Here is a 17,521-nt window from a genome sequence, read left to right on the forward strand (position 1 = left end):
GTTCTTCTAGTTACTTTAATCTCGTGGTTTGGCTCCGTGGTTATTACCTGCCCTAAGTAGACATAGTCTTTTACAACTCGAAGTGCACTATTACCTATCTCGAAGCGCTGCTCGTTTCCGGGGTTGTTGTACATTACCTTCGTTTTCTGCAGAATAATTTTAAGACCCACCTTTCGGCTCTCCTTGCCCAACTCTGTAATCATGAGTTGCAATTCGTCCCTTGAGTTACTCAGCAATGCAATGTCATCGGCAAAGCGCAGGTTACTAAGGTACTCTCCATTAACTCTTATCCCTAACTGTTCCCATTCTAGGCTTCTGAAAACCTCCTGTAAGCACGCGGTAAATAGCATTGGGGAGGTTGTGTCCCCCTGCCTTACACCCTTCTTGATTGGTATTCTGCTGCTTTCTTTATGAAGCACTATAGTAGCAGTTGATCCCCTGTAGATTTCTTCCAGGATGTTTATATATACTTCATCGACGCCCTGATTCCGCAGTGTCTGCATGACGGCTGACATTTCTACTGAATCAAATGCCTTCTCGTAATCGATACGGGATATTACTAGTCCCTTATGTTCGTCATACAGTCATGTTATGCCATAACAATTATGGTATCGATTCCATTATCGAAACGGCCAGGAGAGCTAAAAGTCGTAGGTGGCAGGATAGATAGATAGATAGATAGATAGATAGATAGATAGATAGATAGATAGATAGATAGATAGATAGATAGATAGATAGATAGATAGATAGATCAAAGTCTCTGAAGTTCGCTAAGAAATGCTTGGCATTTAAAAAAGGAGACACGAAAACGGCTGCGGGCTGCACGCGAGAGCATTGGCGGAGCAATCCAACCACGTACGTCACAGGGATGGTGGCGCCACGATATGTCTTCGTGCCCAATACAACAAATGACAGGCGCGCAAGTGCAAGTTGGAAACAACGGTGTCGTCATCAGGTTTTCAAATCTTTTTGTTGGCGAAACCCAAGGGGAGAATTTTAAAGAGGATAGTCGTTTTTGGGGACCTTCGACAGAAAAATTTTGGTCTGTGTGTCTGTCTGTCTATTTTTATGTTTGTCCACTGTAACGGCATCGGGTACTCGAAATGGCTGACTCCATCCGCAGCGCCCACCAATGTTGCTCAAGGTTGAGCGTTCATGCTTGTGCGATTGTCAATTAAAAAGCAATTATTGTGCATGTCTGGGGCACCATAACAACACGTATATATTCTGCATGTGCGTCTTTTACTAGAAAATGCGTACATAAGTATTTTATGGATCGTAGAGCTTATCACGCTGCGCTGACCATGCAACGCTTGCACGGAAAGGCGAGTGTTCCCAACGCTCCACTAGGACGAGACGGTGCTGGCACCTACCAGTCGCTTTGCGTTCTACACCTTATCACCTTTGAGATGGGTGCGCATACCCGTCTCAGAGCCACGCGCTTTATTTCTAAGAAAATTGCAGATCGCGGTCAAGCCTGACGTGTGACGTGACTTGATGCGCTCGTTCGCCTCCGCTGCATGCTCTACGCACTCTAACGCAGCGCCTCCAGAATACCATTCGCCGATTTTCTTGCGCAGAACATCAAATAAATGTCTTGTTGACTCTCTCCACACGCAAGACTATCGTCTTTCGACGACATTTGTAGATTACCATGCAGATATGGGGCCAGTTTTTTCTGTTGTCGTTTTGGATGTGCGGTGTATTCATCTGCATTAAGCGAGAAGTGGGTGTCCTTAGTTCCTTACCGGACATTACTGATCGCTTCTCTTAAAGGTGCTGTTAGGAAGTTTATTCAGGCGCCTAGGAGTTCGGTTTCGAGGAGAGATAGGCGACGTGGTATATGAGGGGCGTGATTTATATGTGTTCAGGTGGTGGTGGGGTTCATTGGACTTCTCTTTGTGTGTGCGGAGGAGCGAGGAGTGTTCTTGAGGAGGCTGTTGCATGAACCACTAGTTATGCCTAATAGAATAGTGGTCAGCCCGCTGTTCGACAAACACTCATCGAACACATTGCGACTTATTGCGTATATATTGTGACGACGCGAGATTGACGAGCACACAAAGCGCCTCAAACAAATACGATTTATCGATCGCAGGAAACAGACTGCAACGACTTCTTCGTCTTTTACCCTCGGCCAAAGACACTCGCGCTCCTTCGTTGTCCTCATCACTGGCACATACGCGCGTCATTATTCCCCCTTTAAAAAAAACATCGTCCCGATGTTAAACGTTTGAGAAGCAAGGCGAAACTAAAACTGCACAGTTAGTCACTGAAAGGAAGGCTTCATCCGAAGCACGTGGACAATTTCTGGTGAATGTCTGCGCCGCTTTGAACACTGCACGCCGTCTGGAACAACCTCGTAGTTGACGTCACTAATGCGTCGCAGAACCTTGTAGGGTCCGAAGTATCTTCGCAACAGCTTTTCGGAAAGCCCACGCTGACGAACAGGTGTCCAGACCCATACTTTGTCGTCCACGTTGTATATGACGGGTCTGTGCCGGAGGTTGTAATACTTGGCATCGTCGTCTTGCTGTTTGGTGATTCGCAACCTGGCAAGTTGTCTGGCTTCTTCTGCTAGCTGGGTAAACTCTTGGGCGTCTGTCTCATTGCCATCATTTTCATGAGGGAGCATTGCGTCTAACGTTGTTGTAACCTCGCGTCCGTAGAGGAGACTAAAGGGTGTCTTCCGAGTGGTCTCTTGACGAGCTGTGTTGTAGGCGAACGTGACGTAGGGCAAAATGATGTCCCAGTTCTTGTGCTCTACATCTACGTACATGCTTATCATGTCAGCCAGGGTCTTGTTGAGGCGTTCGGTGAGTTCGTTGGTCTGGGGATGATACGCCGTTGTCTTCCTGGGAGCTGTACCACTTAGTCGGAAAATGGCGTTCAAAAGCTCGGCCATGAGCGCAGTACCTCTGTCGGTGATTACTATTGCAGGGGCACCGTGTCTTAAGACGATGGCTTCGATGAAAAATTGCGCCGCTTCAGCTGCCGTTGCCCGTGGCAGAGCGCCTGTCTCCGCGTATCGGGTCAGGTAATCCGTGGCGACGATTATCCACCTGTTTCCAGTGGCAGACTTTGGGAAGGGGCCCAGAAAATCCATGCCAATTTGTGCAAACGGTGTCGCCGGCACTCGAACAGGCTGCAGCAGGCCAGCTGGTTTGATGGATGGTGGCTTGCGGCGCTGGCACTCTAGACATGCCTGCACGTAAGTTTTGACAACTTCGGCAAGTCTTGGCGAGTAATAGTTCTGCCTTATCCTCGCCAATGTTCTTGCGTAACCCAAGTGACCAGCGGTAGGTTCGTCGTGACAGGCTTGCAGTACCTCACGGCGAAGCGAAGAAGGAACGACTAGCAAGTAGCTGCTGCCGGTGGGTGAAAAGTTCCTCTTATAAAGAACGTCATTTCGCAAGCAGTACGACGGCAGCCCTCTCGCAAATAACTTCGGAATGCTATTCGCTCGCCCTTGAAGGTAATCTATAAGTGGTAGCAGCTCAGCATCGCCACGCTGCTGTTGAGAAAAGGTGGCAGTGTACACAATTCCGAGAAAGGCCGTGTCGTCATCGTCGTTGTCCGGGGATGCCATCTCAACAGGAGACCGAGAAAGACAGTCGGCATCGGTGTGTCGTTGTCCCGACTTGTAGGCAATAGTGAAGTCAAATTCTTGGAGCCGAAGACTCCATCGTGCAAGGCGGCCAGACGGATCTTTCAAGTTGACTAACCAACAAAGAGAGTGGTGATCGCCGATAACGGTGAATGGGCGGCCGTACAAATAAGGACGAAACTTCAGGACTGCCCATACCATTGCAAGACATTCTTTTTCCGTCGTAGTGTAATGAGCTTCAGCTCGGGACAGCGCCCTGCTGGCATAGGCGATCACGTTTTCATTGTTGTCCTTCGACTGTACGAGCACTGCTCCAAGACCCACATTACTAGCGTCTGTATGAAGTATTGTCGGTGCGTCTTCATCGAAGTGGGCCAGCACGGGGGGTGTTTGCATTCGCTGACGAAGCTCGTGAAATGCCTGCTGTTGGTCTTCGCCCCATCTGAAGGGGGTATCTTCCCGAGTAAGCTGTGTCAATGGCCATGCGATGCGCGAAAAATTAGCAATAAACCACCGGTAGTAGGCACAGAGACCTAAAAAACGTCGCACTGATTTTTTGTCTGATGGTGTCGGGAAGTTTGCCACGGCGGCAATTTTATCCGGGTCGGGTCGGATCCCTTGGCTGCTCACGACGTGACCGAGGAATCGAAGTTCGTGGAAGCCGAAGTGGCACTTTTCTGGTTTTAGAGTAAGACCGGCCAAGCGTATTGCTTCAAAAACTGCTTCGAGCCTTCGTAAGTGTTCCTCGAAAGTCGCCGAAAAGACAATCACGTCATCGAGGTACACCAAGCAGGTTTGCCACTTAAGTCCCGACAGAACCGTGTCCATGAGACGCTGGAATGTTGCTGGCGCCGAACACAAACCGAAAAGAAGAACCTGAAATTCATAGAGTCCGTCGGGCGTAACAAAGGCGGTCTTCTCACGATCTCTCTCATCCACTTCAATTTGCCTGTAGCCGCTTTTTAAGTCCATAGACGAAAAGTAGCGTGCGTTTTGTAGTCTATCCAATGAATCATCAATACGCGGCAGAGGATAGACGTCCTTCTTTGTGATCTGATTAAGCTTACGGTAGTCGACGCAGAAACGCAAGCTACCATCCTTCTTTTTGACGAGTACTACAGGTGATGCCCAAGGACTGTTAGACGGCCGAATAACACCATCTTCTAGCATCGTTTTCACCTGTTTTTGAATTACCTCACGCTCCTTTGGGGCGACTCGATAAGGATTTTGCCGGATGGGTCTGGCATCGGAATCCGTGATGATGCGGTGTTTCGTCAGTGCCGTTTGACCAACTCTTGATGTGGATGAGAAGCAGCCGTGGAACTTGTTGATCAGCGTGAGAAGGCGGTCTCGCTCAATGGGAGATAACATTGGACCAACGTCTACAGGTGTCGGTGTAGTGATAGTAGACGCTGCTGCTTCCTCCACTAAATGACAATCTTCTGTTTGCGAGAGTTCGTCAAAATAGGCAACAGCCGTGCCTTTAACTATGTGTCGGCGTTCTCTGCTGAAATTTGTCAATAGCAGTTCAGCGCATCCGTCAATAACAGTGATTACAGCCCTGGCAACAGAAATGCCGCTAGTGAATGCGAGCTCCTTGATGTGTTCAGCGACGCCAGTACCATTTCGTAATTTGTCACAGTGCACGGATACGAGAGAACAACTTCGTGGCGGCAGTATGACCTCCTCATCGGCAATACGGAAGTGAGGTGGCTGGTGTTCCTCATCTGTAGCAGTCTCCGAGCTTACAGTGAACGTTACGCTTCTGTCACGGATGTCAATCACAGCCCCGTATTCGCGCAAGAAATCCATTCCCAATATGAGCTGTTTACAGCACTCGTGGAGAATGACGAGGGTGGCGACAAAAGTGGAACCAGCATTGAAGAGTCGGGCCGTGCACTTTCCAACCGGTGTCATCAACTGACCTCCTGCAGTTCTTATATTGGGTCCCTGCCATGGCATTTTCACCTTCCTGAGTCTTTCGGCTAGCTGTAGGCTTATTATAGAAAAGTGGGAGCCAGTGTCCACAAGTGCCGTCACTTGGTGGCCGTCAATGTGAACGACGAGGTCAGCGCTGATAACGTCGGTTACGTCGGCAGTTGTCTCATTCGTCGAATTAGTCGTTGCTGTCGTCTTCTTCGGTATCGATGGCTTCGAGCTGTCACTTGTCTGCAATGGGGGCTGTTCGGAACTCCGAATATTGGCAACCCCACCCCTCGAGGTCGCTGCCTCTAGTTTCCCCGTCGCGGGCTAGGGGACCTGCCCCTGGTGACGTCGGCAAAACTGCGACGATTAGGTGAACTGGGCCGCGCAGGAGATGGAGAACGTGATCTGGCATTACTGGATTCTGCGGCGGTGTGTTCACATGGGCGTAGTTGTACATGCGTTGATCGTCGTACGCAACGTAATCAGGGTAGCGAGGAAATCTCGAGTACTGAGCGTCGCGATAACGGCAAACTCTGTAGACGTGCCCAGCCTCGCCACAATGAAAGCATACCAGTCGACGGTCAGCGGTACGCCACAAATCGGTTTTCCGACGCTGGTAGGTAAGTCGAGACTCACTATTGGGCCACGTTGTGGGGCGACGTTGTGGGGCATGTTGGTTATACGGCATTCGTCTTGTCGGAGGAATCAGTGAGGTTGCGAAAGTGGTCGGTGCTGACAGTGGCTGTGTTTGCAGGGTTGGTGGTGGTCCAGTCATTGGGGTCTGCTGTGCTGAAGGAGCGACGACGGCGCGTCGGACTGCATCAGCATAAGTAAAATGTCGTCGCACACCATTATAGCCGGATGAAGAGAGAGCATGGCGGACCTCATCCCGGACAACATCAGCAACAAAAGACAATGCCGGCGTCGGTTCAGTTGCTGGAATTAAACCAAGCTGCCGAAGCTCCTCCCTCAAAATCTCCCGGATGACTTTTCGCAGAGGCCTGTCGTTGTCGCAGAGGCTCGCCGCAGTCGTGACAGGGCTACTCGCTCCAACGTTGACCGGGTTCTGCTGGCGGTACCGTTGCTGTAGGGCCCGTTCAATAGCTGTGGCTTCTTTCGTGAACTCAGCTACTGTTCTTGGCGGATTTCTCACAAGCCCAGCAAACAGTTGCTCCTTCACGCCTCGCATTAGATACCGGAGCGTCCTGTCTTCTGGCATCTCGGGATCCGCCCTGCCGAAAAGACGGGTCATGTCCTCGGCGAACATAGCGACGCTCTCGTTTGGTTTTTGAATTCGAGCTTCCAAGAGACGTTGCGCATTCTCCTTTCTGTCAAGACTACTGAAGGTGTCAGTCAGCTGGTTGCGGAAGTCATCCCACGTAGCCATGCTTCTTTCCCTGTTAAAGTACCACGTCTGGGCGTTGTCTTTCAGGTAGAAGTACACATTCGCGAGCTTGTCTTCTGGGGTGGCCCACTGGTTGTACTTCGCGCAGCGTTCGAACTGGTCCAGCCAGTCTTGTGCATCTTCATAGGTCTCACTATGAAAGCAGTCAGGAATCATGGGATTCTGAAGTGTCATGTGCGATGTAGCTGCAGTGGCCATGGTGGTTGAAGGAGGCAAGCGATTGCTGGCAGTTTCTGGAAAGGGATTGAGCTCGGGAGCCAGGCCTCGCAGACGGCGGCTGGAACGGTGGACTGGTGTGTCGACGGGTGGTGGTGATTCCGGGCTTGAATGTCGGGTCCGCGAAGGGGTGCCAAGCGTGAAGACGTACCCAGCACCTCCACCAGTGTGACGACGCGAGATTGACGAGCACACAAAGCGCCTCAAACAAATACGATTTATCGATCGCAGGAAACAGACTGCAACGACTTCCTCGTCTTTTACCCTCGGCCAAAGACACTCGCTCTCCTTCGTTGTCCTCACCACTGGCACATACGCGCGTCAATATACAGCTGGCGACATACTGCGAATAAGAATCACAAGTGCGCGCGTATTTATATTAGCACATTATCAAGGGAATATCAGCGATGGTGAGTGCAAAAACGGAAGCGTGTTTAATGATATAGCATTTGAAATGGCTCAAATATGAAGGAGGTACTGTCGCCATAAAGGTAATTATTCAACCGAGTAGGCGCAGTGATTAGGTGATATAGCTAAGCTGTATATGGTATCAACGGCCCATTTTTGACGCCTGTGGAGACTATATATCCAGTGCACGACAAAAAAACATGAATGAAAAATACGTGAACTCTCTGCACAATAAAGGTACTCTGACCTCCAACCTCTGTTTGCCCGCATGATTTCAGAACAAGACATTTTTATCCCGGAAAACACTTTTGTACTTTAGAGCTGAGAAGCCTCGTCCATGTGTCTAATGGAAGAAAAATTTGATGATAGGGAGGTAATCGAACTGTGTGGATGCGTACTACGTTCGGATGTATAAAGATAAGTCATAACTGTTACGCATTTCTTTGTCCCATAGGACCTTTAAATGAGCAGCAGGCTTTTGTGCTTTTTTGTCATTCCTGTATCACCAGCAAAGTTACCATGTGCATGAGCATATTTCTCGTCGTTCTTGATCACCATGAGTGATAGATAAGAGACCTGTATCTACATTCTTTGTGCACTTTTGTATTTTTACAATGCGCTTTTGTTCATATAAGGGTTATACTCTCTTTGAATGGCAGTGTTACACACGTCGGCATTGTTACGTTGGGCGGAACAACTGTGCTATCATTCACCATGCACTTAGAAAATGATAGCTATTGTGCTCATTCCTCTCGAACGTTTCACATGAATGACATTAGCTTGTACGCTTACACTGTAGGAGGAGATAGTTCGATCTTTTTTCTTACGAATCTCAGTTTCATTTCATGGGGCAGGACAGAGCCCAAACTGAGCAGGAAATACGACAGAATTCCTCACACACTAAGCGTGTACACACATGCCAAATCTCTAAGCAGGCTTTTGCAAATACACCGCAATTCAGAAGTTATACTACAATTTTTCTTAGAATAAACAAACAAAAAAAGAAATGGACATCTTGTTTATCACATAAAATGCCACAAGTTACGAGGTGCACGCAGCGATGGCGTAGTGGTTAGAGCATCCGCTTCGCATGAAAAAGGTCCGTGGTTCAAATCCCGGTGCCGCGCAGTTCCCAACCGGATAAAAAAATATCCGCGTGGTGATGGAACTGCATTACGAGGCCTGGAGTGTGAACTCACCGGTAACCACCACCGGGAACGCACTCCCTCACCAGAGAAGGATTGGCCATCCTGGTGCAGTATCTGGCCCCTACCTCCCACATGCATACGTCAAATAACTCACGGCCCTCAGTCCCCAGCAGGTGCGAAGCAACTGACCACGGCGGCGGTCAGATCTGCAACGCAGCAGAGGGTGCTAAGAATCTCTGAATCCGCACAGGCCGCCATTGGAACCTGAACTTGGCAACGCTTAATGCTAGAACCTTACCTAACGAGCGTAGTCTAGCTGTACTATTCGAGGAGCTAGAGGGTGTTAAATGGTATATAATAGGGCTCAGTGAGGTTAGGAGGGCAGATGAGGCCTATAGGGTGATACAAAATGGGCACGTTTTTTGCTATAGGGGCTTGACTGACAGAAGAGAACTGGGAGTGGGGCTCCTAATTCACAGAAACTTAGCTGGCAACATAGAGGAATACTATAGCAATAATGAAAGGGTGGTAGGTATCGTAATAAACTGAATAAACGATACAAGATGAAGGTGATACAGGCTTCCGCGCCTACATCCAGCCATGATAACGCTTGAATTTAAAGCTTCTATGAAGACGTGGAATCGGCAATGAGTAAGATAAAAACACAGTGTACAATACTGATGGGAGACTTTAATGCAAAGGTAGGGAAGAAGCAGGCCGGAGACCAGGCAGTAGGAGATTATGGCATCGGTACTAGAAACACCAGAGGAGAGCTACTAGTAAAATTCGCAGAACGCAATAATTTACGGATTTTTAATACCTTCTACCGAAAACGAGAAAACCGCAAGTGGATATGGAGGAGCCCTAACGGCGAAAATAAGAACGAAATAGACTTATAATGAGTGCACACCCAGGCATCGTGCAATGTGTGGGAGTGGTTGGCAAGGTACGATGCATGCAGTGACCAAAGAATGGTACGGTCTCGAATTCGCCTAGACTTGTGAAAGGAACGACAGAAACTGATACACAAGAAGCCAATCAATGAGCTAGCACTGAGATGGAAAGTACAGGAATTCAGAGTCTCGCTTCAGAACAGGTACTCGGCTCTTAGTGAGGAAACCAACCTTAGCATAGATACAATGAATGATAATCTGACGAGTATCATTACGGAGTGTGCAGTGGAAGTTGGAGGCAGAGTAGTTAGACAGGACACTGGCAAGCTTTCCCAAGAAACGAAGAACCTCATTAAGAAGCGTCAAATTATGAAAGTCTCAAGTACAACAGACAAAATAGAACTGGCAGAGCTTTCGAAGTTGATTAATAGGCGTATGGTATCCGATGTAAGAAGGTACAACATGGAAAGAATTGAACACGCTCTGAAAAACGGAGGAAGCGTCAAAGCAGTGAAGAGGAAACTTGGTATAGGCAAAAATCGAATGTATGTACTAAGAACACAGAAGGCAAAATAACTACCAATATGGATAGGATAGTTAAAACAGCGGAGGAGTTCTACAGAGATCTGTACAGTAGCCGGGACAACCACGACTTTAATATTATAAGAACTAGCAGTAAAACCCAGATGACACCCCACCAGTAATGATAGAAGAAGTCAGAAAAGCTTTGGAGAGCATGCAAAGAGGCAAAGCTGCTGGTGAGGATCAGGTAACATCAGATCTGCTGAAAGATGGAGGACAGGTTGTGTTAGAAAAACTAGCCACCCTGTTTACGAGGTGTCTCCTGACTGGAAGAGTACCAGAGTCTTGGAAGAATGCTAACATCATTTTAATGCATAAGAAAGGAGATGACAAGGACTTGAAAAATTACAGGCCGATTAGCTTGCTCTCTGTCGTGTAGAAGCTATTTACAAAGGTAATTGCTAACAGAGTAAAGAAAACATTAGAATTCAATCAACCAAAGGAACAAGCAGGATTTCGAACAAGCTACTCAACAATCGACCACATTCATACTATCAATAAGGTGATAGAAAATTGCTCAGAATATAACCAACCACTATACATAGCCTTTATAGATTACGAGAAGGCGTATGATTCAGTATAAATATCAGCCGTCATGCAGACACTGCGGAATCAGGGCGTTGATGAAGTATATATAAACATCCTGGAAGAAATCTACAGGGGATCAACCGCTACCATAGTGCTTCATAAAGAAAGCAACAGAATACCAATCAAGAAGGGTGTAAGGCAGGGGGACACAATCTCCCCAATGCTATTTACCGCGTGCTTACAGGAGGTTTTCAGAAGCCTAGAATGGGAACAGTTAGGAATAAGAGTTAAAGGAGAGTACCTTAGTAACCTGCGCTTTGCCGATGACATTGCATTGCTGAGTAACTCAGGGGATGAATTGCAACTGATGATTACGGAGTTAGACAAGGAGAGCAGAAAGGTGGGTCCTAAAATTAATCTGCAGAAAACGAAAGTAATGTACAACAACCTCGGAAAAGAGCAGCACTTCGAGATAGGTAATAGTACACTTCAAGTTGTAAAAGACTATGTCTGCTTAGGGCAGGTAATAACTGCGGAGCCGAACCACGAGATCGAAGTAACTAGAAGAATAAGAATGGGGTGAAGCACATTTGGCAAGCACCCTCAAGTTATGCAGGTAGATTGCCACTATCCCTCAAGAGAGAGGTATATAACAGCTGTATCTTGCCGGTACTTAGCTACGGAGCAGAAACTTGGAGACTTACAAAGAGGGTTCAGCTTAAATTGAGGACGACGCAGCGAGCAATGGAAAGAAAAATGGTAGGTGTAACCTTAAGAGACAAGAAGAGAGCAGAGTGGATTAGGGAACAAACGTGGGTTAAGGATATCATAGCTGAAATCAAGAAGAAGAAATGGACATGGGCCGGGCATGTAGCGCGTAGACAGGATAACCGCTGGTCGTTGAGGGTAACTGACTGGATTTCCAAAGAAGGCAAGCGGGTTAGGGGGAGACAGAAGGTTAGGTGGGCAGATGAGATTAAGAAGTTTGCGGGTATAAATTGGCAGGAGCAAGCACAGGACCAGGTTAACTGGCGGAACATGGGAGAGGCCTTGTCCTGCAGTGGACGTAGTCAGGCTGATGATGATGATGATGATGATGATGATGATTACTAGGTGCACAAGTCGGACACCGTATTACCTGAAGTGGCCCCTCCTTGCCGAGCAATAGTTGGACTTTTATTCATTTATTAATTTTTACATACTGCAGCCTCAATCAGTCTAATGCAGGATGGGGGAAGAAAAAACAAGAACAAGTGAACATTCATCAGCAGGATTCCAGAAAATTTTGAAGGGGTAGACGACGAACACTTCCGGGCAGTGAATTCCAGGCTTGTGTAGTTGAAGGGAAAAAGCTGTATTTGAATATGTCAGTGTGGGGGAAAACAGTTGCGGTGTTAAGGGCATGGCCACTCTTCGTAGATGAAAATTTCAAAAATTTCAGATATGTTTCGAGAGGGCCAAAGCGAGAAGAATTAATTAAAATGTACAGAAATTTTAGTCATTCAACATGGCGACATTTCACACTTGTAGTGAGACCTACCTATTGCGAAGGCGATTCGTCGGAGATAAATGCCCGTCAGATCTCTTGCATACAAAGCGCACAGCTCTTTGTTGAACGGCTTCTAGTTTTTGATGTTGCATTTTTATGGGGCTTCCAAACCACACTACCATATTCTAGAATAGGCCCAATAAATTTTTTGTAGGTAAGTGGTTAGTTTTCTTGAGGAGCAAGACGGAGCGTACGATGTAAATAAGTCAAACTCTAAAGGGCTTTGTTGCATGTGAAATCTATGTTTAGACCACGATAAGTTATGTGCCATAAAGATACCAAGGTACTTGTATTCGGACACTCTGCACAAACTACCATTGTTGAAACCATCGTCAAATGTCAATGGGCACGAACGTTTGGTAAATGACATTACTGTCTTAGCGAAGTTGATATTCATTTGCCAAGATTCGGACTAGCTACGAAAATAAGGAAATGAATTATTAAGAATGGTATAATTCAGTGCAGATTTAACAGCATGATAGAGGATGCAGTCATCGGCGAAAAGGCGTTTTTTCACCGAAGTGTGCAGAGGTAGGTCATTATTATAAAGCAAGAATAAAAGGGGTCCCAGCACAGAACCCGTGGGAACTGCTCATCGAACCGGCATCGAATGCGAGTTAGAAGAGTTGAAGGACACATATTGCGAACGCTGCAAAACAAAGTCAGTTATTCAGCCAACCAATGATGCATTGTTTAGTATAACAAACAGTTTGTACAATATTTTAGGGTGTGATATAGTGTCGAAGGCTTTAGCGAAGTCAATGAATGTAGTATCAACCTGATCACCTTTGTCTAAGGGGCTGCTTATGTCATGAACAAATTCTGTCAGTTGAGTAATGGTGCTAAGACCACGTCTGAAATTATGCTGGAAAGTGCTCAGAATTTCATTTGTTTTAAGGAATCCCATGATGTGTTTGAAGATAACATGCTCAAGTATTTAACAATGTGTGTATACACTTAGTTTTTGAGGAACTCTGTCGTATTTCCGGCTCAGTTTGGGCTTTGTCCTGCCCCCTTTTGAAAAGATGGGTCTGTAATTGCCTAATAATTGAAGATTACCTCATTTAATTAAAGCGTATAAGAAGCGTCGTATACTTCATGGTAAACGAAGCGCAGGGCAGAAAATACAGCTGCAACAAACAACGAACGACACTACACTGGCACTGTGTCTTGTGACGGTAGGAATGAGACGTTCCGTCGCTCACACGCCACTCTTTTATTGTTTCTTCCTTCTTTTCTGCTTCTACAACCTGCAAGCCATGGCCCCACTGTTCACCACACTCGGCCACACTGCAGCTAGTCTACTCCTGCTAGAAATGCACGTACACCAACGTCGTGTTTGTCGACCGGCACAGTTCTTAATTCGTGTCACATACACAGCAAAGTTGTTTCGTTTTCTGTTGTCCTCGCGTGAATCGGGAGCCATGAACCACGCTCGCCAAGTTTTTTCTCCTAGGCACTCGGAAATTACGAAAAGAACTTTGGGCGCAGCTTGTTTGCGGACGTCGATGCACCTCGCTGCAGCCACACCTCGTCGTCTATTTTATATTTCAGTGTCTGATGGTGGCGGCGGTCGTAGCACCGTTTTTGCACCTCTCGAGCACGTACAATTCTCCAGCGAGCCTCAGCTCGGATGTCACGACAAAGTGTCTGGCATGCAATGGAGCATCCAACTTTCACGATCATCTCCAAACCGCATGTAGCATTTAGCTGCGGTAGCTGGCCGTATGAACAATCTTGTAAGGACACATTCTTGCAGAGATGTGTGCAGCCCTGTTCACTGCGTATGCAGCCGCTTGGAGATGATCATCCCAGTCAGCTTCTCCTCGTATGTGGTTCTTACAATACAGTACGAGCCGAGCCACGATAGTCTGATTCGACCTTTCCGTCAGTCCGTTCGCTTGCGGATGGTATGCCGACGCGAAATGGGGCTCAACTAGGTAATTGGTAATTGTAATAAAGGTTGTTGCAGGGCTCGCGACTGCGGAAAGTGGTTGATCGGTCAGAGATGAACTCGTCATGAAGACCATGTCGCCATTCGAAGCGTTTCCTTAACAATTCGTTGACGTATTTAGTAGCAAGTGAAGGCATGGCTGCGACCTCTACGAACTTCGGCAAATACTCTACCGCGAGTGTAATACAGTGATAACTCGCTGCCGACATCAGGAGGGACCCGATGTGGTCTATACCCAAGGTGTGGAACATTGTCTCCGGCGGCGTAATGGGCGTGGGCGTAAGGAAACCACGGGCGTAAGGGACCCATGTTGAGCTCACTGACTTCGTTTGTGTCGTTGACACACTTCGCAGCTAGCCACGTACGAACGTACACTCTTGTACATCTTCGGCCACCAAAATCATTTTTGGGCCTTGCGTAAAGTGGCTCAATAACCGACATGACCTCCTTCGGGGCTGTCAAGAATAGCACCCAAAATACTCGATCATAAGGGGCCAGAAATTAATGTCGTTCGTCTTATCAGTGCAGTGACAATGATACAACGTACCACCCCGTAAAACGAACTTAGCATTCTGTACCATACCCTTAGTGGAATTAATGAGGGATGCGAGACCTTCGTCGACGTGTTGGGTCTTCGTCAGATTTTGTTGAAAAAAGATAATCCAGCTTTCTCGATTCCGTGGGGAGGCTTCGTTGATATGATTTTGTGACAACGCGTCCGCAAGCTGATTTTGCGCTCCAGCATGTTGACGAATGTCGTACGTGTATAGGAGCCGCACCATTCGTCGAGCAAACTTGTGTCGTAGATGCTGCTTTGGAAACATCGAAGCAATTGAGGAGTTGTCTATTACCACCATGAACTGTTGACCAGACGGTGACGCGGCGACCAAGTGGTAGAACATTCCATCCACACTACACGCTACGGAGAAACAGTCCTGCTCATTCGAATGGTAATCACGTTCCGAATCTGAGAGTTTACGACTGGCGTAAGATATAACGTGTCCGTCGCACTTGTGTAGCGCGGAAGCAAAGCTGCCCCTAAGCCAGTCCGACTTGCATCGGTGTTCATTCGCTCTCCAAATCTTCGTTGAAGGGGCCGAATATCGTGCTCTGTGTATGCTGGTAATTGATGGTTCGGAAGGCTTTATTCTGGGAAGTATCCCACTGAAATCGAGAGCCTTTTTTCAGCAAGTCCTCGAGGGAAGCAATTGATTGATATGTGGGGTTCAACGTCCCAAAACCACCATATGATTATGAGAGACGCGAGCAACAGTCGACGCGAAGTTCGGGAAAAACTTGCGCAAATACAACGTCAAGTGTCTGGAGCTGTTTTACATATGTTGGCGTGGGATATTTGGCTACGGCGTCTATGCGTTAAGGTAGGGGTTGTACGCTGTTACGAGGTCACTTGTAATCAAGGTAAGATATTGTTGTCAACCCGAATTGACACTTCTTGAGGTTCACTTTTAACCCAGCGTTATGCAACATCCGTAGTATTTCATAGAACATTTGCAGATGTTGTTTTTTCTGTTTCCCCAAATACTAGAACGTCGTCAAGGTAAACACACAGATACCGTCTATCAGTGTGTCCAATACTTTGTTCATTGGACGATGAAACGTAATTGTGGCCGTTCGCAGACCGAAAGGCATTCGCTTAAATTCGTATAAGCCATATGGTGTCTGGAAAGTATGCCTTAAATTTTTCTTCTTCAGTCACGTTTATCTGCCAGTATCTTGATTTTAAATCTGGAGAAGAAAAGAATATGGCATGGCGTACAGCGTCAATAGCATCATCAATGCGGGGTGGTCTGCTGACCCGCCGGTTGCGGGATCAAATCCCGGCTGCGGTGGCTGCATTTCCGATGGAGGTGGAAATGCTGTAGGCTCGTGTGCTCAGATTTGGGTGCCCTCCACTACGGCGTCTCTCATCATCATATTGTGGTTTTGGGACGTTAAACCCCACATATCAATCAATGCGTGGTGGTGGGTACGAGTCTGGTATCGTGTGTTTGTTCTACTCCCGGTAGTCCACACATAATTGGAGACTGCCGTCGTGTTTACAGACTAAGACGACAGATGCTACCCATATGGGCTAGAAGACGGCCTGATGATGTTAGCGGCCAGCCTTTCTTGCACTTGATGGTAATTTACAGTCTGCTCTCGTTCGGCGTATCTACGCAACGTTATTGACAACGGGGGATAATTCTCGGTTGTAATATGGTGCTGTAGCACGCTGGTTCCGGGATGCTGATTGTCTGTTTCGAAAAGCGACGTGTGCCTTTCGTGTATAGCAGCAATAATTGACGTTGTCAGCTCACCTTGAGGCTGGGCCAAAGGCGTACTTGGAGCGGCTGATGGCGTACTCGGAGCCATGGGACTGAGGCTGACGCCAGTTCTTTCCGGAATGAGGCACACTTCATTTGGCAGGTATATAGCCGGACCCTAAGAACATGTCTGCCGGCAGGTCTTTGAAGACGGGCACCGAGGACAAGGACTTGTTGCCAGTGTCAGTTTGTAGCTGCATGTTCAAGGCACCGACAAGTAGTAGGTCGCCAACAAGGCCCCGCAGAGCTGGCTCAGGTCGAAGGCTGGATATCTTCTGGGGCGTGGCATCGAAGTGACGCCGTAGGCTAGGCTCCCGTGTCGACGAGAGCCGTAAGTTCTCTGATGTTGTCGACGGGTACAAACAGTGTTGGAAATGGGCGTGCTTAAAACTGCAGGAATGGATGCTGACCTTTTGAGCCGTTTTTACATCCGTGCATGAAACTCCCACACGTATAACACCCGCGTATTGACGGATGCGGCTCCTGTGGGCCATAGAATTTCCCAAAATTAACTAGAGAGGACTCTGGCGCTGCGATAGTTCCGCGACCATGGGAATGATGGGTAGTTCACGGATTTGCCTAGTCTTCGTATTTGCGGGCGGCGAATCACACTTTTGGCTTCATTTATTGTTGTGTTTCGGTTTTGTTTCGAAGTAAAAAATGGTCCCTTTTGAATTTCCTTACCCGATTTGAAATGGTAAGCGTAAAGAAATAGGGTAGTGAAGCGCAGCCGCTGAACATTAGTAGATTTTTGTTTCGTAACAAAAAAGCTTCACGCCACGCGACCACAAAGGAAACCAAAAGTCCGCAGATGAGAGAAATCCGTGTGCTACTCATCATTCCCGTGCTCGCTGAAGCGCGATGCGTTGCAGCTCCCGTAGACACTAGCGCCAGAGTTCTCTCTAGTGTATATTTAGGAAACTCTATGCTGTGGCAAGACTGTAGTTGCGTGCCGGTACGAATTAAAGTGTCCTGCAATTT

This window comes from Rhipicephalus microplus, chromosome X, assembly GCF_043290135.1.
Source record: "Rhipicephalus microplus isolate Deutch F79 chromosome X, USDA_Rmic, whole genome shotgun sequence".
Lineage (NCBI taxonomy): Eukaryota > Metazoa > Arthropoda > Arachnida > Ixodida > Ixodidae > Rhipicephalus > Rhipicephalus microplus.